A 21413-nucleotide genomic window follows, 5' to 3' on the forward strand; every position below is an offset into this window, starting at 1 on the left:
ATCGGGTGAGAACATTTCAGTTTACTTGCAGAAGTGAAGCTTAGTTATTGTGGCGAAGTTAGATTGGCTTTGCTAGGTTGCGATTACTCCGTGAATGGAAATCGGGTCGTGTGCTTATGGTTACATTGGAAGCTAGTAAGTTGTTAATACTTAGTTGAATGGAAGCTAATCAAAATGTCGTGCATTACTTTTTCACTTCGTCATACTGTAAATTCAAAGACGTTACCCTTCCTTGAAAAATAAGATTTTGGCTTATTCAAGCACTGAGAGATTGAAGATACAGTTGCTCCTGCTTGTCGTAAATTTAAATATTGTATTTTTAGGTCTGAGAGCCCTTGCGGAGCCGTAAAAGCATTTTCGTGTACTCAATGACAATAGAAATGCTTATCAGTTTCTTGGAAATATGCCTTATCATTCTTTGTTTAAGTCACTAGAGCGTACCTCGCTCCCTGGGCAGCACTTTGTTGGACCATGTGGCATCCACAAGTATTCAAGATGTCTCGGAAATCAGTCACTGAACTCCGGTGTCATAAGACATTGATAATAAGCGACTCTTCTTTGTACTCTGTTAACTTACAGTCGCTGATGAAGGAAGGCCAAGGCTACTGTTTTGCTGACTGCTGTTTGTGAAGCATTGCGCTACGTAATCTCAGCCACTGTTAAGATGCTACGTATGAATGAGAGTCAGAGTTAGATATTCACTGAGATGATTTAATTATTTTCGCGTATCAATTCGATTATTACAAAATTCAAGCGACATCTTGAGGATACAAATGGACGCTATAAGTAGAAATAGGTAAAACATGCACAATTTACTTCATGGCCTTCGCGAATCAGTACATATTATCCAGTATATAAGTATGGGCTATGAGAGCCTCTATCTTTTCCGTTGCGCTGAATTTATGAAAGAGTGTGTGTGTGTGTGTGTGTGTGTGTGTGTGTGTGTGTGTGTGTGTGTGTGTGTGACTATTTCTACGCAAACTCTTCAGATTGTATTCTGGGGTATGAGAGTTATACAGGGTGTTACAAAAAGGTACGGCCAAACTCTCAGGAAACATTCCTCACACACAAACAAAGAAAATATGTTATGTGGACATGTGTCCGAAAACGCTTACAATTCATGTTAGAGCTCATTTTATTACTTCTCTTCAAATCACATTAATCATGGAATGGAAACACACAGCAACAGAACGTACCAGCGTGACTTCAAATGCTTTATTACAGGAAATGTTCAAAATGTCCTCCGTTAGCGAGGATACATGCATCCACCCTCCGTCGCATGGAATCCCTGATGCGCTGATGCAGCCCTGGAGAATGGCGTATTGTATCACAGCCGTCCACAATACGAGCAGGAAGAGTCTCTACATTTGGTACCGGGATTGCGTAGACAAAGGCTTTCAAATGCCCCCATAAATGAAAGTCAAGAGGGTTGAGGTCAGGAGAGCGTGGAGGCCATGGAATTGGTCCGCCTCTACCACTCCATCGGTCACCGAATCTGTTGTTGAAAAGCGTACGAACACTTCGACTGAAATGTGCAGGAGCCCCATCGTGCATGAACCACATGTTGTGTCGTACTTGTAAAGGCACATGTTCTAGCAGCACAGGTAGAGTATCCCGTATGAAATGATGATAACGTGCTCCATTGAACGTAGGTGGAAGAACATGGGGCCCAATCAAGATATCACCAACAATGCCTGCCCAAAAGTTCACAGGAAATCTGTGTTGATGACGTGAAGTCAATATTACCTTCCTTCAATTGGGCGAACTGGAGGTGAATCGAGGAAGTACAGTACATAATGACGAAACTAAAATGAGCTCTAACATGGAAATTTAGCGTTTCCGGACACATGTCCGCATAACATCTTTTCTTTATTTGTGTGTGAGTAATGTTTCGTGAAAGTTTGGCTGTACCTTTTTGAAAGACCCTGTATATTAGTGGGAGATCGGCCATAGATCATCTCACTGTGTGGGGGATGTGTGGAGCTTGTCTGCATGCAGTCTAAGGTACGGCTTTCCTGCGTGGTGCCAGTTATTCGGCAGTGTGTTCCAGCTGGATATCCAGTAATGGCGTCTGATTAACAGGGGCTCAACTGTACCGTTGTGTTTGCGTGTGCTTGGCCATAGATGTTAAGTCCTTACAAGTATGTCTTTTGGTCTTTTATGTTTCGATCTATGATTGTGGTCGTAGTTCCCCAGATTCAGAATAAACGGGTTCTGCTGATGTCTGGAGTTTATATATAGTCTTGTGGTGAGTTTGTGGATTACCTCTGTGAGAGTCTCAAGTTGGTATTCCCGGTGAAGGTCCGCGATGCATGTGTGTCGTGGAGCATTGCTTATGATTTTGAGTACCTTGTTTTGTAAGAGCTGCAGACGGCGCAGGCGTGTAGGCGCAGCTTATCCCCAGATAGGATCTGCGTATGTCATCGGGGGTCGAATAGGTGTCATGTACATGGACCTCGACACCCTTCTGTTCAGTGTGCTACGCCTCTTGAGCATAGGGTAGAGATGATCCCACTTCAAGACCACCGACACTTTTTCTCCACTTCCAAGAAGTATTTTCACATTTTACATTTCCAAAAAGATAGATTTCCGCTCAAGGTCATGAAAACGGCGGAATTGTCTCCGAACTACACTGCCAGAAAAAAATTAGTGTTTCTAGGAAGACAAAGTCGATTTTGATCGGATGACGGCATATGCACCAGGGGGACAGTAGAAATACTGTAATGGTTTGCCAGCCGGTGTGGCCGAGCGGTTGTAGGCGCTTCAGTCCGGAACCGCGCGACCACTACGGTCGCAGATTCTAATCCTGCCTCGGGCAGGGATGTGTATCATGTCTTTAGGTTAGTTAGGTTTAAGTAGTTCTAAGTTCTAGGGGACTAATGACCTCACAAGTTAAGTCCCATGGCGCTTAGAGCCATTTGGACCATTTGTAATGGTTTCAGTGTCGTCCGCCAACAGATAGCGCAGTGGCATAGCTCCTGGAGCGCCATCTGCCTCTGCCCTTTAATAGGGAATGCTCACAGACAGAAGGCTCAGTGTGGTGCAGACGTGTGAAGCAAGCAGGCTACCATGCCACAGAGACGCACTCGTGCTTCCTACACAGCCAGCTCAGTGAGTTTGAAAGGGGGTCCAATGTGGCGGGATGGTCCTTTTGGAGAACTGACACACAAATTGGACGTCCTGCGTCAATTGTGCAACGTTTAAGGTATCAGTGGTCACGTGAACATAATCACACACTTAGACAAGGTTCTTGACGTCCAACCAGGACAGACGCCCACCAGGATCGTCGTACTGCAAGGGCAGTTGCAGATCATACAGCTACCACAGCACTGATAAGAGGGCTTGTAAGCCAAGACGTGTCAATACAAACTGTTGCGAACCGTTTATTAGCAGTGGCACTACGGGCACACCTCGTAAGTAGGCTGTTTAGGTTTTTTTATTGGTAACGCCACCGCCACGTAGCGCTCTGTATGAAAATCACTGGCTGTGCCGTGTGCAGTCTGTGGCTGGTTTGCATTGTTGTCTGCCATTGTAGTGTTGGGCAGCGGCAGCTTAATGCTAACAGAGCGTAGCGTTGCGCAGTTGGAGGTGAGCCGCCAGCAGTGGTGGATGTGGGGAGAGAGATGGCGGAGTTTTGAAATTTGTAAGAATTGGTGTCATGAACTGGCATATATATTATGACTATTAAGGTAAATACATTGTTTGTTCTCTATTAAAATCTTTCATTTGCTAAGTGTGCCTATCAGTAGTTAGTGACTTCCGTAGTTTGAATCTTTTAGTTAGCTAGCAGTAGTGGCGCTCGCTGTATTGCAATAGTTCGAGTAACGAAGATTTTTGTGAGGTAAGTGATTTGTGAAACGTATCGGTTAATGTTAGTCAGGGCTATTCTCTTGTAGGGATTACTGAAAGTGAGTCAGTTTAAGCACAGTCTTGTATAATTTTTCAAAGGGGACGTTTCATATGTCGACCCTTAGCCAAAGATACCTCACTGGAATCTTCTGATTTTTTTTCTTGTAGTATATGTAATTAGTGTAGCTTTTGTTTATTGCTAGCGTGTAATTGTAGAGAGAATCTCCTTTGTAGTTGTAGTCTTTCATTGTTGTACAGTAAAACAGTTGTGGCATGCATGTAGATTTGCACGAAGTATTTCGCAGCTGCACTTGCAATTAACTAGATATTATTTGCTATGTCAATGTGTTCTCTTATTTTTGCTCTTCAAATTGTGTTTTTCTGTGTTGTCGTGTGAAATATTGTGACAATAATGGCGTGTGAAAAAGGTAACACTAGGCTACAAAGTAAACTGAGAAATGACAGTGAAGACGAAAGCAGTGTGTTAGCGCCACCGTGTAATGAATTAACTGATGTTCAAAGTAGTAATTTGGTAATTGCGCATAGGGAAATGGAGTGGGCTGCAAATAATGGTGTAGGCAGTGAAACAATTAGTGAACAGGGAAGCATTATCGATCAATTGGTAGGCAACAGCCCGCGTCAGGAATCCGAAATGACAGGACAAAATCTTGCAAATACTGTACATTCAGGTCTTGCGTCCTCACTATTTTCTCAAATAAGTCAAGACAAATTTTCTGCTTGTCACAACGTGAGTGTTGCCGGTGCAAATGCACTGCCAAAAAGCATAGAGGAATATATTCCCGACACTAATACATTATTATTGCAATTAATGCAACAAATAAAACAAAATCAGAGACAAACACAGCAACAGTTAGACACAATGGAACAAAATCAGAGACAAACACAGCAGAAGCTTCAAAAGTTAGACACAATGGAACAAAAGCTTCAAAAGTTAGACTCAGTGGAACATACGCTTTAACAAACATGTGAAGATTAAACTACTGAGTTGCATAAAATCGAATCGAAATGTCAAAAAGTCTGTAATGACGTAAAAACACAAAGTTGTGAGCACTTCCAACCTATTTTTTCGCGGCATGAAAATACATTGCAGAATCACAAATCAGCCATAAAAGAACTGCAAACTATTGTTCATGAAAATCATGAGACGTTGCAAGCTAAAATTGACTTAGTTGCATCTACCGATTCGGTTACACAACTTGCAAAAACTCAGCAAAACTTAAAGAACACAGTAGATACGATTTCAACACAAATAGACACGCTGAAATTTGGTTCAGAAAAACACACTGAGGAAATAAGTACACTATCGGAGAAACTAGCCGAAGTTTCGGATCAGTTCATTAACTTATCTGAAAAGGTAGATGATGATCTGAATGATACAGAAGAGTGCGAACAAATTAGGAAATTCAAACAAAATCAGAATCAAATTAATACACAACATCAAAGAGAAATCCGGCAAGTACAAGATCAGCTAACACAGGTAATACAAGAATTACGTATTTCAGAGGACACTCGCGCTCCAACACGGGAGGAGGGACTTAGAAATACGGAAAAGCCACAAAATAATAACACAGGGCATTTCGGAAATCATGAAAGAAATTGGCAAGGTGCACCGAATTTTGAGATGGAACCGCCGACACGACGTAACAATGACCGATATGCTACCCGCCGACACGATGATTTTGACTATAAGCTGTTCATTACTGCAGGTAAATTCAAAACATTTAAGAATTCTGGCAACGACATTCATCCACAAGCGTGGCTCCATCAATTCTCTCATTGTTTTCCTCCCAACTGGTCATTAGAGTACAGATTAGAATTTATGTGTGGCTACTTGGAAAATGAACCAGCTGTAAGGATGCGATCGGTCATTCACGATTGTCACAGTGAAGGAGAATTTTATCATGACTTCCTCTCAGCATATTGGTCTCAAGCTACACAAGACCGAGTAAAACATAGCATCATAATGATGAAACATTTCGAACAATCTGCATTTTCCAGTCTTGTGAAATATTTTGAAGACATGTTACATAAGAATCAGTATCTTTCAAACCCATACAGCCCCTCAGAACTCACCCGCATTTGCTTAATCAAATTGCCTGCACATTTACGACATATTATTTTGGCAGGACGTTGCAAACACGACATTGAAGCCTTTCAGGGACTCTTACAAGAATTTGAAATTGACACAGACAGTCGCGGGATGAGAAAACAGAAAAACAATCATTACAGGTCACATCCGTTGCAATTCCGCGATGAAAGAAACAATAACTGGACACGACAAGGCTATTCTCATCACACAAATCGTGACCAAAACAAACAACACCCGTGTGACAACCGTTGGCAGAGTAGTAATAATTACAGAGAAAGATCACACTTCCTTAGTAATGAATATGACAGAGATAACCATAGAAACAGACAATATGGGAACCAAAATAATTATTATCAAGGGAGACAGAATAACTTCAGACGCAACGGTCCACCACGCAGTTACGATTCCGGGAGAAATTCTCCACCAGATGACCGACAGACAAGAAACTATGTAAACTACCGACAAAGCGACAGACCTGATTTCCATCAGAACTGGCGAGCTTCAAACAGGGCAGGGCCTTCTCGTCAAGGTAAATTTGTAGAAGTTAGGTCTCCTAATCCCAATAACGGCGCGCGCCAACAAAGAGACAGACAATGACTCGCACCGCAGGCAGCCGCTTACGCCGGCTGGCTCAGAGAAAAATAACATAGGCGCTAACCTTGAGAAAAACTCCAGTATTCTTAACCGATGTATACCACATGATAATTGCGTTGAGGTTGAAATTCTGCGTACTAGGAAGAGTAAAGGCTTACACCACATTTCACATGTAAAAACGTTTATTAAAAGATAATCTGCTTTTTAACTTTGTTTTTGCCATACAATTTTTCACTTCACGCTACTAGTATAATTTGTCAGACTTAGAATCTGTTAACATGCAACCATGTTCGAAGTTAAATATCCAGTCAAGAACCAAGAGAATTTATTTAAATAGAAATTACGAATGTATTGTTATAGTGAACAGACGTCACAGTGTTATTGTGTGTGTACGTTCTTGCTTGTTAGTTGCACGATTACGTAACGACTATAAGGCTTACATACTTAGAACATTTACCAGTACTGCTAATGAGATTTTAATGCAACATTTTGGTTTACTTGAAAATACATTCTGGATTTAAAGTACTTTCTGTGAGATACCAGATGACTCAGTGGTTACTTTATGTGACACCTACACGATTTTATCACGACGCTACTACTATGGGACACGATTTATATTGTTGCTTTTGCGGTGTATCTGTTTCATATCTGCACAGTTTTTCTGTATTATTCTGGAAAGTAAAACATGTTTTAGTAGTAACTTTTGTGGTATAGCTACAATGAGACAGCCTTTATCGTAGCTCAACAATACGTTACATTATAGTACTTTCTTGATCATGGTAAGGTACGTAATAACTACGATATCTATGCGGAAAGCATTTCACCTTCATTTATGACGAGGTAAGTACATTGACTTCAGCAGAACTTTGCTTACAGAGGACGATAACTACGACAGTCCCACAGAATTATCTTACAGCAAAACGCACATTTAGCCCTACAGGGCACGCATTTGAGTGATTTTCAAGATTGTTGAATTACAAAGAAAGTTTTTCGTGATACATTTCATTCGATTGCTGTAATCTGTAACACCTGAGGATATAATCACATTAATCCTCAGGGGGGTACAAGCTTACTTTGTGTACCATGTGGGTGGCAAACACAAGGAGCCCTAGCTATTATGGTATTTGCTTATACAACTTTACACATCGGTACCATATTTCTCTAACACATAAATTACACAGCTATCTGGTTATTTGACAGAGAAACAAACATCTTTTTTTACTACGTCAGTGACAGATGTTTACCCAATTACACTGCTGGATAACTTTACACTTATGAAATTGTATTTTATCTGTGCTGTGTGAAACGTTCATATTTTTTGGAACCATTGTGATACTGTGAGAGCTTTGAATGATGTATTTGGTATGGGATCATGATTTTTAAAGTATGCTTGAGGTTGATGAAGGTTTTGACATGAGCAGAGAATTTTTTTTAGCTTTTGAAATTATTGGAGGAACCTACTACGATTTTGAGATTTGTCTGAGGTTTTATGATGTTATGATGACGATGTGTATTACGCTGTTGCGGTATGTTTATGAACAATAACCTGATGCTATGTATCTGTTGTGATGAAATATTGAAGAAGTGTTGACGAATAAGGTAAGGAATAATGAGTAGTGGTTAGGGACTCTGGTTTGTGAAAAAGGTGGTTGTAAACCAAGAATCGTACTTTAAGAGTTATGAAATGTATGTAAATGCGTGAATGTATTACAATGCCGACGGAACTTTTTTGGACACTGTTATATCAATAGGATTTTGTTTCTACAGATTTGTAACGCAAGTTCTTGACCCGTGAAATTTTTTATATGAGACTGCCACTGTAGCGGAAACTGATGTCGTAAATATTTCGGTAAGAAAGTTAAGTGACCACCTGCACGTAATGCGTCGTGGGCACCCAGCTGCGCGACAGCCACCTGGAAACAAGCCATTAGTGTGTGCCTTTCAGAGTCACAGGTAAAAAAAAAAAAAAAAAAAGAGGCCATTATCCTCGCTATTGACATTCCTTTGTAGAAAGCATCGCAAAAACGACACGCTCATTACTTGGAAAGATACTTTCTTACATCTGCACACCTGATAATGACAAGTGTCTTTCTACGAGAGCTGAGAGAATTTGTACTAACTTATGAAATGTCACATGACTATTGAATGATATTTTTATACTTTGCCTTTCATAGTTGCTTATTTCATTTGATATCTGGTTTCCAGCTGTGTTGCAGCATTGGTTTTATAAAATAAAATTAAATGCATTTGCTAATGTGAACACTTTCTGTCAACAGATCTATTAAATAATCATTTTATGATCCACGTTCTTCGAAAAAGGAGCATTTGGAAAGGAAAGAACAGTAAGAAGGGATTAATAACAGTTACTGCATACTTAATTTTCTTTTCAACTACTTGGTAATATCTTTTGTAGAATTAGTTTTGTGGTGCACCACTTTAATGACATAGATATTAATATGTGAATAGACATTTCCCTTTTTTGCATTGTTGTCTTTACTGTAATATTTTTTCTGCTTGAGCTTTGTCATGTTTAGATAAAAGTTATTGCATTGGCTGCTGCTGTTTGCCAGGCATAGTGTCACTGAATTTCACTTTGTATTACTCTGTTAAGCCATTTTTACTAGGGATTTATTTGTCTTGTTTGCGGCACAGCGCCTTATATTAGTTGTAATATTGCAATTGCTTTACCAATATCCATTTTTTTGGGTCATTGCTGTTTGTGTTAATTTGTTTTGTGCTGCTGCATTTCCTCGTCCTTTAGTTTAGCATCTGAGCTCAGTAGATTTAAGTTAGCTTAGGAGGGAGAAGCCTATATGAAAGAATGAGTTGCGATGAATTGGAAGAAATGCACTGAGAGGTCATACAAAAAATGTACAGAAAGCAGGTATATGTAGGATTTTCTTGGAAATAAATGATGAGGTAAGATACTGGAAAATAAATAATGAGGTAAGAAATATGTGAACATATAAATACAAAAAGCATGCTTTGATAGGACTTTTTTGGTGGAAACAAATGTCGAAATAAGACGAAAGATCTATGGAATGAAGTTTTGGGTTGGACAGCAGTACCAAATGTTACCCTGAAAACAAACCCTGTCCTTTTCTTTTGTGTTATCCCACTATGTGTTTGTGTACCCTTGTGTATTTGTTTTGTTCCTGTCTCTGTGTACTGTTTCATATAATTTTTTCTCATCTAATACTAAGCTACATTCACTATGATGAGGAATACTGTTATCCTCAAATATAATTTGCATTAATAACATTTTATTTACTTCGTAAAGATGTTTACACATTATTTATTCTGTTTTGTTCTAATGCTCATGTGTGAAGTTGAGGTTTCAAAAGTTATTCTGATCTTTTATGTATGTATTTATGTCATAATTTTTGTAACACTGATGTATTTGTTATTTCGATTCTTTTGTAAAGCCTGTATTACTGCAAATGTTGTCTGTACTATTATGTTCTTTAATGATATATTTTGTACCTTTGTTATTGTATTCTCATGTTATAAAATTGTAATTGACACCAGTTCATCAAATTAAGTAACTTGTAAATTACATTTCACTGCACACGTTTCTGTTGGTCATAGTATATGGACAATATGTGTGAAGAAGAACTTATAGTGTTTGCACGTATGTTAGTAATTCAGCAAGGGACTGGACAACAGCATTGCTGGTTCTAAGGACAATTCCAAAAACTTTGTGTGTGCACAAGTGGTGGTTGATGGACTTGCTATATTCTCTGCAAGACTCTTCGATGGTGATTGTGCACCTGCACAGTCGCAACAGATCGCTGCTTGCTATCTCTACAAGGACTGAAATGGGTCTACACCTTTGATGACCCACCAATACCATTATTTCTACAAGGACTGCAGTGGGTCTGCATCTCTGGTGGCCCACCAATACCGTAATCTCTACCAGGACTACAATGGGTCTACTCTGTGTTGACCTACCTACCAATATTCTTCAAAACTTCGACTGACTCTGCTGTGGGTTTTCTCTGTTGTGGCCCATTACCTGTCTGCATGTCAAGAGTCAGCACTGTCTTTCCATTGGAAGGACAACACTACTTCTTCAAGACTGCATGGAAATCCACTACTTCCGTGTGCATTCTCTTTTACTACTCAGACTTTGAGAAAAACACTGCAATTTTACTTTGATGAATGATCAGGACTGTCTTTATGGACTATGAGAAAATTATAGCTTTTGACCAACATTGTATCGATAGGTGTGCGCATTTCATTTCTTTGTTATTGTAATTATGAAAAAATTTTTCAAATCTGTATTGGCCATCGCCCAAAACAACTTGTAAATTTTTTTATGGGGAGCATGGGGGCTATGTAAGTAGGCTGTTTAGGTTATTTTATTGGTAACGCCACCGCCACGTAGTGCTCTGTATGAAAATCACTGGCTGTGCCGTGTGCAGTCTGTGGCTGGTTTGCATTGTTGTCTGCCATTGTAGTGCTGGGCAGCGGCAGCTGGATGCTAACAGCGCGTAGCGTTGCGCAGTTGGAGGTGAGCCGTCAGCAGTGGTGGATGTGGGGAGAGAGATGGCGGAGTTTTGAAATTTGTAAGAATTGGTGTCATGAACTGATATATATATTATGACTATTAAGGTAAATACATTGTTTGATCTTTATTAAAATCTTTCATTTGCTAAGTGTGCCTATCAGTAGTTAGTGACTTCTTTAGTTGGAATCTTTTAGTTAGCTGGCAGTAGTGGCGCTCGCTGTATTGCAATAGTTCGAGTAACGAAGATTTTTGTGAGGTAAGTGATTTGTGAAACATATAGGTTAATGTTAGTCAGGTCCATTCTCTTGTAGGGATTACTGAAAGTTAGATTGCTTTGCGCTAAAAAATATTGTGTGTCAGTTTAAGCACAGTCTTGTATAATTTTTCAAAGGGGACGTTTCAACATCTAGATCGTCTCCCACCTGCGCCACAGCATCGACGTGCACGGTTGACTGGTGCCATCAGAGGATCACTTGGAACACGAAATGGTGTACCATGGTGTTCAGCGATGAAAGCAGAGTCTGCCTGCACGCAAGTTGTGGTCCTTTGCTTGTACGACATAGACCTGGTCAGTGCAGTATCATCCAAGACACACAGGTCTCATCCCAGGCATTATGGTCTGCTGTGTGATAAGCTACAACTCTCGTTCACATTTTAGGACGCTAACCAACGCTCGGTTAGCGAAGAATGTTGTTAGACACATTCGTTTGCCGTTCAAAAATGGTTCTGAGCACTATGCGCCTTAACTTCTGGCGCCACCAGTCGCCTAGAACTTGGAACTAATTAAACTTAACTAACCTAAGGACATGACACACATCCATGCCCGAGGCAGGATTCGAACCTGCGACCGTAGGTCGCTCGGTTCCAGACTGTAGCGCCTAGAACCCACGGCCACTCTGGCCGGCTCTTTTGCCGTTCATACAACAGGAAGGTGATCTGTTGTTCCTACAGGATAATGCTCGATCACATACTGCCTTTGAAACTCAACTTGCTCTACAAGAAATACAGCAACTTCCCTGGGTAGCACGATACCCGGAATTGTCTCGAGCTGAGCACGTGCGAGATATGAAGGGGCGAGAAGTGGCTCGTGCGGTGCGTCAACCAACAACACATAACTAGGTGAAAAGGTCGAGAAGGCGTGGCATAACGTGTCTCAGGACATTGTTCGCCATCTTTACGATAGACTGGAGACCAGCGTCAGCTCTTACATTGCTCCCGTGGAAGCTACACCACGCCCTAATATAGGTGTTCTAGCATGAGTCGATACCTCGTGCATCAGAACCGCTTGTGCTGTTGATTTGTAAACGTAATCATTTCATGTACCCCATATGCACTGTTGCAATAATAAATCTTGAGTGAAATAGAAATCTCTAAAAGGGTGTACTTTTTGTTTTTTTATGACAGTGTAATTGTATGTTCGACGTGCAAGCAAATTATAGTATTTCTCTGTTTCTTGTAACCTTTCCATCTGATTTCTTTCTTTTTGAAGTGTCATATGATATCACAGCAGCTGTAGAATCAAAGAATTTTCGCATCTAGATGGCTAGATCACACGAGATAACACAACGAAGGACGATATCAGAGGAACAGTGGCACAAGCGAAGAGAGCTTCTAGTTTGTCATAAAATAAAAGAGCTCTACTGTTCTCAAATATTGATATATAGCAGAGAAATGATTTCCTGAAAGTGTACGTCTGGTGCACAGCACAGTAATGTACGGGACTGGAAATTCAGATGATCAAAACGTGGAATCATCTTAAAATGTCATTTTGGAAGCCTTTCGCGTGGTACAAAAAGTAAGAGCTACTAGCATAAGTAATGATAATCCAGGTACGGCCAAACTTTCAGGAAACATTCCTCACACACAAATAAGGAAAAGATGTTATGTGGACATGTGTCCGGAAACGCTTAATTCCCATGTTAGAGCTCATTTTAGTTTCGTCAGTATGTACTGTACTTCCTCGATTCACCACAAGTTGGCCCAAGGTAATGTTGACTTCGGTTCTTCTGTTGACATGCTACTCATTGCTCTACAGTACTAGCATCAAGCACACCAGCAAGTAGCATCAACAGTGTTTACAAATGTGGAGTTGGCAGATGCCCATTTGATGTATGGATTAGCCCGGGGCAATAGCTGTGGCGAGGTACGTTTGTATCGAGACAGATTTCCAGAACGAAGGTGTCCCGACAGGAAGCCGTTCGAAGCAACTGGGATACATCGCCATCGCTTGCCAGGGTAATGATGCATGATACCCTTACTAACAAATCCAACCTTGCGTAAACTATCGCAGCTAGTAAGCCACTACTGCTCTTACTGCCCACCCCACTGTCGCAGAGGTTTTTTTCCCATGGCACGAGCCTTGGCACTTTTTTCCCTCTGCTATTCAAATTGCTACCCTCACTCTCGTTTCGTCCACTATCTATCACCTGATGGACCGTGTTAAGGCGTAGTCTTACCCAGACACACGGATAACATCACAGCCCAGAATCCTGTGATCCACTTACTAGATTATTAACATATTGACGGAGATGACAGAAAGAACTTTTGGTCTGGTCACCACATTGGTGCGGGCGTGGAGTGGCCCATCTCTCTATACTGTAAATTTAGAATCATAAGGGAAAAAACTCACCATACACCCGCTAAATACGAATATACTACATACCGGTTTCAGAGTAATAAATCTCTGCGTCCCATTCTTCACACTCATACATACCCGTTTCGATGGTTACCCATGAAAAACTACCTGACTTTGCCCTTCTTGACTATTTATACAACCACAAATGAATTGATTAAATAGAAATGCTCTGAAATCAGGCTGAGTGATGAACGTACTTAATAATTGCATGATGGCTTTTTTTCTATTATCCACTAAAAAATAGCAGCTCTGGGTCCACCGGATTCCACCTCAGATTATTTTAGTCTTCATAAATGAGTAGCGAAAAAGAAAAACACCAATTACATTGTAACCTCCCCACAAAATAAAATATTATGAATAATACTCTCATTTAGCGTAACTACCCAACAGTGAAAAATATAATACAATGTGACAAACCTATAACCTTTCAATAATTGATAGTCAATTAAACCTGGTAAATTTTGAACGTCAGCAATGCTGCGTCATGGCCCTGATACATCATTCTGAATATACTGAAAAATCTTACCTTAATTAGATCGCCGGATAACATGTATATATCTGCTCCTATAAGAAATTTTCCTGGCGCAGCTAAGTGCAATGCTGGCCGATAGATTTGTCTTATAAAAAAGGAAAGAACTGACTTATATTTTCAATAATCGGGATTGCCAAGGATTGGAGAAAATAGTGAATTCTTTAAATTGAGATAAATGTCAAAAGTTACTCTTTATGAGAAAGATTATTATTAACAGATTTTTTTTAAACATTTACATGGGACTTGATGTAACAATATTACATATGCGCGAGGCTGCTTTTACCTTATCCTACAACGCTCAGGCTCCGCCATCGCTGCACACGACCGGCCCAGCCAACACGATACACCAGATACAACTGCTCGCTAGTAACAACTTACTCCTACTAACACACAGTTCTTACTGCAGTCAATACTGCTCTTTGGTCTCAGATTCTCTTCTAGCAGCGCGTGAGCAATACATCGAAATTACATCAGCTCGATTGCGCTAGCAACAAATTCTTTAATTATGGACCTCTTACAACATAAGTAGCGTCATAAAAACAATGGAAATTTGTTGACAAAGTTTACGTTTGGAGTTCGGGGTCCAACTATGGAAAAAGGCACGGGCATAGTATTATTCAGAAGAATAAGAGATGAAACGCAGAGGAGTAACAAGTAAGTGTAACAACGTCTACAGTGTCGCAATACCGATACATTCTGGGTTCCTGCGTTAGAGGATGCTGAATGCTCAGGAAAGGATGCTTCGGTTTCAGAAACTACTTCAAATATTTTGCTTGTCACAAGACGTTGGTGTAGTTTATTTTTAATTTATAGGTGTTATGAGATAAAGAGACAACTGTCCAGTGGATTATGTTAGGATCATTCAAAGTCTTCAGAGTTAAAAGTTCGAAAGCCATTTGATTTGCCCTTTGTCAGTGCTGTGCAATGGAATGTTATGTAAACATAGCAACATCAGGTTTCTTTATTTTCTTTGGCGTTTCTTTCGAGCTCCACTGCCTATTAGTGAGAAATTGTCCAAGGCATACACATTTACGTCTGTAATGTCTTGGTAATAAGCATTGCTTTACGTCCCTTCTCCATCGCTGGTCGTTTGTCACTTTTTCTGTTGTAAACGTACACTCCTGGAAATTGAAATAAGAACACCGTGAATTCATTGCCCCAGGAAGGGGAAACTTTATTGACACATTCCTGGGGTCAGATATATCACATGATCACACTGACAGAACCACAGGCACATAGACACAGGCAACAGAGCATGCACAATGTCGGCACTAGTACAGTGTATATCCACCTTTCGCAGCAATGCAGGCCGCTATTCTCCCATGGAGACGATCGTAGAGATGCTGGATGTAGTCCTGTGGAACGGCTTGCCATGCCATTTCCACCAGGCGCCTCAGTTGGACCAGCGTTCGTGCTGGACGTACAGACCGCGTGAGACGACGCTTCATCCAGTCCCAAACATGCTCAATGGGGGACAGATCCGGAGATCTTGCTGGCCAGGGTAGTTGACTTACACCTTCTAGAGTACGTTGGGTGGCACGGGATACATGCGGACGTGCATTGTCCTGTTGGAACAGAAACTTCCCTTGCCGGTCTAGGAATGGTAGAACGATGGGTTCGATGACGGTTTGGATGTACCGTGCACTATTCAGTGTCCCCTCGACGATCACCTGAGGTGTACGGCCAGTGTAGGAGATCGCTCCCCACACCATGATGCTGGGTGTTGGCCCTGTGTGCCTTGGTCGTATGCAGTCCTGATTGTGGCGCTCACCTGCACGGCGCCAAACACGCATACGACCATCATTGGCACCAAGGCAGAAACGACTGTCATCGCGGAAGACGACACGTCTCCATTCGTCCCTCCATTCACGCCTGTCGCGACACCACTGGAGGCGGGCTGCACGATGTTGGGGCGTGAGCGGAAGACGGCCTAACGGTGTGCGGGACCGTAGCCCAGCTTCATGGAGACGGTTGCGAATGGTCCTCGCCGATACCCCAGGAGCAACAGTGTCCCTAATTTGCTGGGAAGTGGCGATGGGGTCCCCTACGGCACTGCGTAGGATTCTACGGTCTTGGCGTGCATCCATGCGTCGCTGCGGTCCGGTCCCAGGTCGACGGGCGCGTGCACCTTCCGCCGACCACTGGCGACAACATCGATGTACTGTGGAGACCTCACGCCCCACGTGTTGAGCAATTCGGCGGTACGTCCACCCGGCCTCCCGCATGCCCACTATAAGCCCTCGCTCAAAGTCCGTCAACTGCACATACGGTTCACGTCCACGCTGTCGCGGCATGCTACCAGTGTTAAAGACTGCGATGGAGCTCCGTATGCCACGGCAAACTGGCTGACACTGACGGCTTCGGTTCAGAAATGCTGCGCAGCTAGCGCCATTCGACGGCCAACACCGCAGTTCCTGGTGTGTCCGCTGTGCCGTGCGTGTGATCATTGCTTGTACAGCCCTCTCGCAGTGTCCGGAGCAAGTATGGTGGTCTGACACACCGGTGTCAATGTGTTCTTTTTTCCATTTCTAGGAGTGTAATTCATTTTTCAGACTGGGATTATGAGACGTCGCTTATGTTTCCTTTTGTCATATTCGGCAACAAGAATTCGCTTTAACGTTCACACTTCCACAGCTTGAGTGGGTAGGCAGGAGCTACACTTCAGTAACGCTTCCCTTAACTTCTTAGAACACCTAGAATACAGCGCCTTAATTTAGTAGAGCTACACATGGCTTCGACATCTGCAACATAGAAATCTGAAAATCGCTTTGCATTATAACTCCATTTCCTTTTCTTAAATTAAAGTCTACAGTTGATACTTGCACCTTCGGAGTATTAACATCACTTCTTTTTTTGCACTTGCTGCCGCATTCCACTTAATTGCGATGTAATTTGACATAAGCTTCACTTTCACACCCACCTTACAAAAACGAATACTCGCTATCAGAAAATCATTGGCTGGTTGACACTGGTTTGTTGACAACAAACCGCTGCAACTCTGTGGCAACCCTAACCATAATGGTTAAGGGACAGGAAACTTGGGTTGCGTATTGTCTTTCAGTGTCAGGGACTCGAAACCCTGGGCCTTTCCTAAACTACCATTTGTCATGTAATGCACTAAAATGCATTACTATTGGCCAGAAATCCATAGAATTAATTTGTGACAGCTTCCCGTGAACCGAAAAGCTCAAAGGTGTTGTTGTTGTTGTGGTCTTCAGTCGTGAGACTGGTTTGATGCAGCTCTCCATTCTACTCTAGCCTGTGCAAGCTTCTTCATCTCCCAGTACCTACTGCAACCTACATCCTGCTGAATGTGCTTAATTATTCATCTCTTGGTCTCCCTCTACGATTTTTACCCTCCACGCTGCCCACCACTAATAAATTGGTGATCCCTTGATGCCTCAGAACATGTCCTACCAACCGATCCCGTCTTCTACTCAAGCTGTGCCACAAACTCCTCTTCTCACCAATTCTGTTCAATACCTCCTCATTAGTTATGTGATCTACCCATCTAATATTTAGCATTCTTCTGCAGCACTATATTTCGAAAGCTTCTATTCTCTTCTTGTCCAAACTATTTATCGTCCATGTTTCACTTCCATACATGGCTACACTCCATACAAATACTTTCAGAAACGACTTCGTGACACTTAAATCTATACTCGATGTTAACAAATTTCTCTTCTTCAGAAACGCTTTCCTTGCCATTGCCAGTCTACGTTTCATATCCTGTCTACTTCGACCATCATCAGTTATTTTGCTCCCCAAATAGCAAAACTCATTTACTATTTTAAGTGTCTCATTTCCTAATCTAATACCCTCAGCATCGCCCCATTTAATTCGACTACATTCCATTATCCTCGTTTTGTTTTTGTTGATGTTCATCCTATATCCTCCTATCAAGAGACTGTCCATTCCCTGCAACTGCTCTTCAAGGTCCTTTGCTGTCTCTGACAGAATTACAATGTCATCGGTGAACCTCAAAGTTTTTATTTGTTGTCCATGGCTTTTAACACCTACTCCGAATTTTTCTTTTGTTTCCTTTACTGCTTGCTCAATATAGAGATTGAATAGCATGGGGGAGAGGCTACAACCCTGTCTCACTCCCTTCCCAACCACTGCTTCCCTTTCATGTCCCTCGACTCCTATAAGTGAACAGGACTGCCATCTGGTTTCTGTACAAATTGTAAATAGCCTTTCTATCCCTGTATTTTACCCCTGCCACCTTCAGAATTTGAAAGAGAGTATTCCAGTCAACATTGTCATTAGCTTTCTCTATGTCTACAAATGCTAGAAACGTAGGCTTGTCTTTCCTTAATCTATTTTCTAAGATACGTCGTAGGGTCAGCTCAAAGGTATCCAAGCTACAAACATTAGTAGACTCGTGAGAGTATAACACACGAGACAACAGTTTTAGTAGTGCCACAGTGTAAGAAGTGGAATAAGTTGTCCATTGTATGCTAACAACGAGTTATGCGACTGATACGTAGCGCGGTTTAGCGGCGTTATAGTGCCACCAGTAATGAAAATATCCACGGGTGTACTGCCGGTCTACAGTGTCCAACGGCCACATTATTACGGCGATCATACATGTCGCCGTCATCAGGTGAATTGACTGACTGAGCTCCTGTGAACGTGCCGGCACGGAGATCCGTACGCTATGGCTGCTCAGAGGGAACTGGGTTCGGTCTGCACTGCACTGCACTACACTGCAAATCTCTGGTTACATCTACCAGGACGGAGACAGGCTAAGCAGCGAAGCTGCTGTTCCTGTGTGGACCTCAAGAACTATTGTGTGGCCTCATGCTTAGGATTGGCCTATGGGAGAGGCCGCGTGGGGGCGGACGGTGCGTCAAATGCGTCATAGAGGCTGCGGAAGAAACTGCTCCCGCAACAGATCAGGCCAACGCGTGGTCGGCCTGCGGTGGACTTGGTGTCCCAGTCCGCGTATAAGACGACTGCCAGAGTGCTCTGCAGAGGCATAGAACACCCTGGCGGACTGCCTGAAGCGATCCCGCAGCAACGGGACGCCAGCTTCCTCATGAAGGAGCCTTGTGAAGTAACGAGGCGGCTTGTGTAGAGCGAGTCGCAGCGCCCGATTCTGGACACGCTGGAGCATCGCGACGTGCGATGGAGCGGCATTCCCCCACACAACGGCGGCGTGTTCGAGTACCGGCCGGATGAGGGCCAAGTACACGGTCAGGCCGTGCCGAGGGGGAGGGTGGACTGGATTCTGTCGCGGCTGCAGCCGATTTAAATACCCTCCGCCCGCAGCGTGCTCCCTCCGCGGTCCGCGGTCCGCGGTCCGCGCCACGGTCGCGCATACCGACTGTATGTGGCCTTGTTTGCCACTTGCAAAACTCTTGGCTTTGCGACACTGTGCCCCAATATGTGTTTGAAAGCAACGAGGGCAGGACTTACGAGACTGTGCTAGTTGCACAGCGACCTGACAGTCCGACATGCGACTGGTTCGCACATGACCTAGACGCCGGGCGACGTCTGACCTGAGCTGGAGGTGGGAAGTGTGTGTGTGTGGGGGGGAGGGATTGGGGGGGGTGGCGAGGTGTTGGCCCCTAAACTGCCTAACTGACTATCTGACAACAGACATTGCAAGTGCTTGAAAATCGTGCTTAGTTACATCGACAACGTCCTGTGACTCAACAATTGAGAATACTGTACAGAGGTTAGGGTTTGGATGCTTTTGTATGGCAGCACTAATACGGCAGTTCGACACGTTCTGAGTAATCGCATCTCTCATTGTAATGTCACTGCAACTTAACTCACATGAACTCTGGAACTGACGTTATCTAGTAAGCCCATAAAGTTCTGTTACCCACTGTTTGTATAACTGTTCCGGCTGCTGTTTTAATCTGAAAAACTTATAACGAGCAGCCTCTGCACGCACTTGCGATTTAAGTTGATTTGACAGTTTGTCAACTAACTGGTCTAAGGGAACCTCACGAGTTTGGCGATTTGGAATGTTTTACTACCAACCGAAATGCATCTGAACCTGCTGTTGAGAGAAAATGGTACCTACGCTGCTTACCTGTTGTGGTGTATGCGTTGAAATCCGCCATCAACTGCCCTACATAATCAGCCCAGTCTTCGTTTCGCCCTAGAAACTCTCTCAGCCTAGGCGCTTGAGCCGTTTGTTGAACTGTTTCCAAATGAACAGGCAGGGGTGACGGTCATGGCGCTGCCACAATTCCTTGCAGTGCTTGTAATAACTGTTCAGTCCTTTGTCCCTGTAATTTCCCAGCTTGCATTAAAGATACGTTCTGAAGAGACATCGTGACAAGTTAATATAACAACACACAAACCAACACAAAAATAGCGCTGCTGCAAGGCAGGGTTAGTTACGCAATATGCCACGGTGATCTAATCGTGAGCTGCATTCTCGGCGTCGCTTTACTTGTTGTTATCCCTCTTCTTGGACACATATACAGGGACGTCCACTGATCGTGAGCGGGCCAAATATCTCACGAAATAAGAGTCAAACAAAAAAACTATAAGAACGAAACTTGTCTAGCTTGAAGGGAGAAACCAAATGGCGCTATGGTTGGCCGCTAGATGGCGCTGCCACAGGTCGAACGGATATCAACTGCGTTGGAACGTATACCGCAGAGACAGGCTGGACAGTGAAGGGGGAGGCGTGTTTATAGCGATAAGAAGTGCAATAGTATCGAAGGAAATTGACGGAGATCCGATATGTGAAATGATTTGGGCGAATGTCGCAGTTGAAACAGGCTCAGACATGGTAACTGGATGTCTCTATAGGCCCCCTGGCTCAGCAGCTGTTGTGGCTGAGCACCTGAAGGATAATTTGGAAAATATTTCGAGTAGATTTCCCCACCATGTTATAGTTCTGGGTGGAGATTTTAATTTGCCGGATATAGAGTGGGAGACTCAAACGTTCATAATGGGTGGCAGGGACAAAGAATCCAGAGAATTTTTTTAAGTGCTTTATCTGAAAACTACCTTGAGTAGTTAAACAGAGAACCGACTCGTGGCGATAACATATTAGACCTTCTGGTGACAAACAGACCCGAACTATTTGAAACAGTTAACGCAGAACAGGGAATCAGTGATCATAAAGCGGTTACAGCATCGATGATTTCAGCAGTAATTAGAAATATTAAAAAAGGTAGGGAGATTTTTCTGTTTAGCAAAAGTGACAAAAAAG

The sequence above is a fragment of the Schistocerca gregaria genome, chromosome 3 (assembly GCF_023897955.1).
Source record: "Schistocerca gregaria isolate iqSchGreg1 chromosome 3, iqSchGreg1.2, whole genome shotgun sequence".
Taxonomy (NCBI): Eukaryota; Metazoa; Arthropoda; class Insecta; order Orthoptera; family Acrididae; genus Schistocerca; species Schistocerca gregaria.